Here is a 6,565-nt window from a genome sequence, read left to right on the forward strand (position 1 = left end):
TTGTTTTGTTTTTCGAGACAGGGTTTCTCTGTAGCTTTGGTGCCCGTCCCGGAACTAGCTCTAGTAGACCAGGCTGGCCTCGAACTCCCAGAGATCCGCCGGCCTCTGCCTCCCGAGTGCTGGGATTAAAGGCGTGCACCACCAGAGCCCAGCGGGACTTTTCTTTTACATCAGATGTGGAAGCAGGACCCATCACCCCGGCGGGACTTTTCTTTTACATCAGATGTGGAAGCAGGACCCATCACCCGGCCCTGGCTGATTTGGGGGCACAGCAGGGACACAACACACCTAGCGCATATCACAGGCAAGGCTGGGGCCAGGCCATAGAGCTCTCCTGAGGGTGTCAAAAGTTTTGGCTACTGCCACAGAGAAACTTAGTGATCATTGAAGGGATTTTAACTGTTTGTTGGCTTTGAGAACTTAAGTCTTGTAGCAACTGATATTAGAGGTCTCTTTCATCTTTTGGGAACACAATCAGGGATGCTATGTCAGGTGAAAATGCCTTCCCCACTTGGATGCCAGAGGATACAAGGGCTTTCTTTCCCTTTGTAAAGGTTCAGTAACAGGAGAGAAACAGACCGGAGGCAGGGCTTACCCCAAGAGCCCAACTTGCAAACCTTCCACCTCCTTAAACCAAAATATGAACCAGGCTATATCTTAGGACCTTTAAACTAGTTCCTGGGGGTTTCCCCAAGTGCGGTAATTTTTATAACATGCATTATTAATTAAAGAAAAGATAGAGACAACTAAGGATAGTCTTGCAATGTTCTGTTCCTCCCAGCAGCACTGAAAAAACCAGGAGTGAGCATAGATAGTGTTGGTTCTGCTGCTACCAGTCTGGAGGTTCGCCTCCATGTGCAGGAGGGCCCTGATGATGACCAGTGGTTACTCACTGGACTCATGGGAGGAGAACTTCTTCAGTCATTCCTTTAAGCAGAGTCTGACTCCTGCCTTCACACTTAACAGCTTCTCTGGGACTTCGTAATTCAGCACACCCCAAGTCCGGCCATTAGCCAGTGTGAACAACTCTGTAAATGTGCTGTATTCAACTGTCTGCTTGTCTGTGGAGGTCAAAAGTGGGATGGAGAAGTGTAATAGCCTCGCAGGTCTCTGCCTCTCCTAGCCTGGGAAGTGATCTCACAGGAGGACTGCCACAGGGCAGTGAGGAAGACAGAGACTGGGGAGGGAGCAGAGTGTCATCAATGCTTTATTTACATGCGTCACCATTGCTTTTACAAACTAGATTATGGTTGTAAATGGAATACACAGGCAATATCTACAGACACCAGGGAAGTAAGCATCTCTGGAAAGGGGCGGTTTTGCAAATCAAACTGGTTGATCCTTGAGAAGAAAGGCGGTAGGGCTAATTCATGGCAATGTATGAGACAAGGTCCTCAGGACTCAGAATGCAGCACAATAGTGGTAGCGTTGCTAGGATGAGCTGCTTCGAACCCAACGACGAACTGCTTCTTAGGTGTTTGAATATGGCCACACGCCACACTAAATTCTAGTTTGTGCGGGGGCAGAAGCAAGAAATCAAAACAGATAAGCCATTTTTACAGAAACTGTATACAGAATTATTTTTTCATTCATGCAACTTTTTTTCTTAAAAAAAAAGTTAAACATGTGAAGCCCGAATGCACAAGACATTTCACAATTCTTCTAGTCTCCTTCACTCTGTGCACACTTCCGACATACATGATGTGCTAGGACAAGTATACAAGGCTGATTGCCAGGCAAGGAGATAATTTTAGAGAAATAAGTGACCAGACACATACATTTTTTTTTTTTACCAGCTGCACAAGTATTCCTGGAGTGTGGCAGAGGCCTTGTAATCATAACTCATGAAAGAAAAATACAAACGCATAAAACTCAACAAGAGAAAATGCTTCATTTATCGAATCTGCCTGTTACACACTGAGGATTTAGTTAAAATGCCACACACTCTTTGTCAGTGACCCGGGCTCTCAGGTCATGTTTGACAGACAGGATCCCACAAGACATCCTTCCCACCTCATGGCCTGGGCCCCTGCTGTCCCCACTCCCACAGCTGACTTCACTTTACCCCTGTACCTGTGATTGCTTTTCTACAAAAGGTCTGCTTTTAATTGAAAAAAGAACATTATTGTGCCTGATCATATGCTGTCCCCCAGAAACATCAAGGAAGAGGGAACCCATTCTGTATCACCTTTGGTTTTTTAGAGAGAAAAAGGAACTGTCTCTGTGTCCCCTCAGTCCAAGGGACAGGTGGAAGGCTTGCTTTCTCTCTGCTTTACTCTTGAAGGGCTTTTCCAAAAGACTCAGATGCTGCTTGTTCGTTCAGCGGCTGGCGCTCCTTAGGAAAAGGCAAAGTTGCTGTCCCTGTGACTTTGAACATGTACATGGGTTGGAAGTAGGTTGAAGTCACACCTGAGAGGGGACATAGCCTCTCCTGGGGAGTGAGCCAAGATGTCCTCTCTTCTGGCTGGGACAGCAGCACACACGATGCTGATCGTCAACCCAAAAACAAGGTTTTGTGCTCCCCCTGTGTGCATGGTCCTCCATTAGCAGGAGACTTAGGAACAAAATCCTATGGGCTTCAACAGTCATTACGTGCAGAGGACAAGGGGAAGCCCACCTCAGATGCACTCAGTAAGGAGCCCAGCGCCAGGATGGAGAGGGCTTGCATATGCTCGTCTCTAGCTTTGGTGATGAAGAGAACAACGGAGCCCGAGAGTGCTTCAGTCTTCAACAGTCGGCACCCCGCTGTCTACTACTGCCTGTCACCAATGGACGGGACTCCCTATGAAGGTTCACACAGCCATTTCTCATCAGGATGCCATCACGGCAGCTGGCCCAGCCTGGGAGCTCATGCGCTTATCTGCTCAGATTCTCTGCAGAGCACTGAGAGTGCTACTCGGCAGACAATGAAGGCAGGGTTCCCACAGCAGGTACAGAGGACCCGGGCTTCACCTCTGTGGATTCTGACAGCCACAGAATTGGGCTTCTTAGAGGAGCATGGCCTGTCGGTGTGGGGCCCCTGAGGGTGGGTGTGCAAGGGTCCTGGGCCTGGCAGGCCTCAGCTCTCCACACATCCCGTGTAGACTCTGTCTGTATTATTTTACAAAGTAAATTATAGCCAAGCATTTTGCCTCTGCTTTTCTGATCTGCCAAGCCTACCCTGGCCTCACACTGCCCTTGCTTCAACTTATAATCTGCTTCTAGGACATTCTGTGAAACTTGGTGCCTGACAACCAATGAACACTGGGAAAGAAAATAAATGAGAAGCCAAGTGTCTAAAAGGACTTCAGCGTCTTCAAACTAGGGACACACACTGGAGGGCTGCCTCTCTCGCTCCCAGCGCCTGTAAACTGCACAGCCCAGCAGCTATCTTCTTTAAGCTCGGGAGAGAATTCTCAGGGCCCTCCTGTTGGAAGCACTTGGGGTTCTCCCTTGTACCTGAGCTCTCTCCGCTCCCTCAGCTGCCACCCCCATGCACCCCACCAAGGAAGCAGCACCCTGGGAAGCGAGGCCACCAGCCTTCCGCCTGAAATGACACAGGTCGCGTGGACAGCGGACTCCTGAAGAGTCGGGGAGTGACTAACATCACCGTAAAGGAATGAAATAAGCAGGTACGGCCTGCTGGCAAGCAGACCACGTGACTACTACACACATTTTCAAAATCAGACTTTAAAAATGAAGACTATAAACGCGGAGCAGCTTGGATAAAGCAATGCACTAGAGATCTAGCAGAGCCACAACTGCCTGACAATGTCCGGATTCCGGAGAAGGCGGACTGAAATCGACAGGGCCATCGCTCAGACGTGATGATCCAGGCGAGGCAGGAAAGACGTGTGACAATACCAAATGGAACTCTCATTATGCTAGGAGCTGTGACTGCCACCGACGTCACCCCCAAGGGAGTTAGAAAGCAGAGGTGCACAAGGGGGCTGGTGGTGAGTGCGAGGGACTGGGTGGCACGCCTGTGTTGGTGCCCACTGCCACAGTGTGAGCAACAGCGAGAACTCGAGCAGGGAAACCGTGCTGGAACATTAGCCCACATTCCTAACACCATGCAGAAAGTTCCATTTTTGTACTGTACATGATAAAATATATTTATACACTTACATGCCTAATGCTTTTTATGCAAGAAAAGAGTCTTCGTATATCACTTTGGAGAAGTGCGTGTATGCTGTGCTAACCAGGGCATCACCACACCAGTTTCTTACGTACCAAAGGTGTCCCCAACTGTCCACCAAAGGTGTCATGAGTACACTCACACTTTGCAGGTTAAACAGAAAGCACCTATACAGCACCATAACTTTTTGAAAACAAAACAAAAAATGAGATCCATAGAAGCAGAAAGTTTGGAAAAAAAAGTTTAAATGGCCTTAGCTTGTATTTCCAAGTGTCACCTGTACAATTACAACCTAAGCTTATATATATATCACCTTGTATGCTATTGCCTGTCACTCACACACTTCTAGAAAGATCAGAATCTACACAGCAAGGCTGAAAGTAATCAAAAGACGTGCATGTTTCAAAATAGTGAAGTCGGGGCTGCCTCGGTGTAGACTTGGCTTGCCTATTTCGTACGTTCCTCATGGCATGACCCAATGGCTCACCAGTAATCCCCTACCTTCTATGAAGCAAACCAGCTCACATTCCTTTTCTCTCTTCTCCTTGAAACTAAGCCCCTAGTGGCATTTGGCAATGAGCAGTAGCTGAACTTTCCTGAAGAGGTCCTGGTTCCTAAGAGCAGACACGGTCTACTGCATTAGCTGCGGCGAAGGACGGGACCAGAAGCCCTACACTGACCAGGCAGCTATAGGGTGGGCCCCGGGGTCCCCGCCCACAGACCACCCCGACTCAGAACGGGAAACTCCTGGGTCAGATGCCTGCCTCCATTTGCTTTGCCTACGCGTAGTTCAGTTCTGGACGGGTGCGCAGAGGAAACAATTGTGCCATTGTTCAGTGTTTTTTTTTTTTTTTTTTAAAGATAATTTTCTACCAAACAAAAAAGGAAAAAGAAAACCCCCTTTAGTTTATGTAATGTGTTAGGTTTGTGGAGTTCCGCAGGCTCAAAAGCTTGTGATGCTCCAAGCCAGCCTGAGAACTGGTTCTGGCGCTTTCCTGCTTTTAAGTGTGCTGGGGGGGGGGGGGGGGTTAGCCTTCTCAACAGAAAAATACTGCAAGTTACCATGTGTAAAAAACTCAGAGGGTCCAAGGGAAACCAACACAAAACAAAGCTTAACCTATCCCAGAAACCACCATGACAGTGGAGCACTGGAGAATGGCCTTTGGGGCACCCGCTGAGCTCAGAAGGAAAACGGGGGTGGGGGGGTGGGGGGGTGCTGAAGGGTGCTGTCCTCGCTGGCAGGTCACTCAGAGTTAGATTTTGCATACTTTATAGAGTTCTGTTCCACGGGTAAGGGCTTCACCCAGGGCCAGGGCTGCTAACAGTCTCTGCTGGGTTAGGAAAATGGCGTGGGATTCACGAAGGTGTCAAGCTGTAAACGGTATCACTGTCCACTTGCTGGGAGCAGATTTGGCAAAGGATTTTCTCTGTAGGTCTTCTGTCAGTGTGAGGGTCTAGAAGAGAAAAGAAAGCCAGAGTTCTTAAGGGTGTTCTGAAACTGACAGGAAGCAAGCTGCGGGGTGCTGCATCACCCCCCTGCTCGCCTGAGCGCAGAGCCCAGGCTAAGCCTCCCAGGTCTGAAATCGAGATCAGCGCTTACCTTAGTTCTTATCACAGCATCCTAAGGCTAAAAAGCCCAAAGGAGCTGGTATCTTGTATTTTCGTGGGTCTTGTTAAGTTAGGGGCAGCCACGGTGTGGATGGGGCTCTGGTCTAGGTTTTGGACAAGCAAGCTGGTCACCCCGAGCACACGGCAGTACTTCTGCGGTTCTCCTGATCAGCCCAGGGGTGAACTCATCTTACTTGGCAGCCATGGCTTAGGGAGATCCCATGGTGGAGGACCAAGTCATCTTAGGAATTCTACTTTTTTGTGGTTTTGTTTTTGTTTGTTTGTTTGTTTTCCCAAGATAGGGTTTCTCTGTGTAACAGCTCTGGCTTAGACTTTCAAACGTTTTGAAACAACAACAACATGTACAAAAACAAATTCCCACAGAACACCATTTTTCTTTCCCCTCAAGACAGGGTTTCTTTGTGTGGTCCTGGCTGTCCTGGAACTTGCTTTGTAGGCCAGGTTGGCCTCGAACTCACAAAGATCCGCTTGCTTCTGCCTCCTAAGTGCTATGATTAATGGTGTGTGCCACCACCGCCTGGCCTCCCACAGAATATCTTGTTAACATAATTATTATTCTGTCTCCACAGTCATCAGTGGAGGTCTTCCCAGAGCACCGGAGTCCAGGGAACCCAAATAAGAGCACTGGTTGCTCTTCAGAAGGACTGGGGCTCACTTCTCAGCACCCACATGGCAGCTCACAACTGTCTGTAACTCCAATTCCAGAGGCTCGGATGCCCTCTTCTGGAACCACACATGTGATAAACCACACATGTATGCCAACACTCCTAGCACATACAATAAAAATAAATAAATCTTTTTAAAAAATATTTATTTATT

General features: G+C 48.4%; 1 protein-coding gene across 3 annotated transcripts in view; it reads right to left on the reverse strand.

The window, feature by feature from the left end:
* Window positions 1–1,187: 1,187 nt before the first annotated feature.
* Foxo3 (forkhead box O3) overlaps window positions 1,188–6,565 on the reverse strand; it is a 109,513-nt gene continuing 104,135 nt past the window's right edge. For all 3 annotated transcript variants that reach the window (XM_026787336.1, XM_013352382.2, XM_005363574.2), the window contains exon 4: window positions 1,188–5,571. The gene's annotated coding sequence lies outside the window, so the exon portion shown is untranslated. The remainder of the gene's footprint in view (window positions 5,572–6,565) is intronic.

Source organism: Microtus ochrogaster, linkage group LG9 (assembly GCF_000317375.1).
Source record: "Microtus ochrogaster isolate Prairie Vole_2 linkage group LG9, MicOch1.0, whole genome shotgun sequence".
Taxonomy (NCBI): Eukaryota; Metazoa; Chordata; class Mammalia; order Rodentia; family Cricetidae; genus Microtus; species Microtus ochrogaster.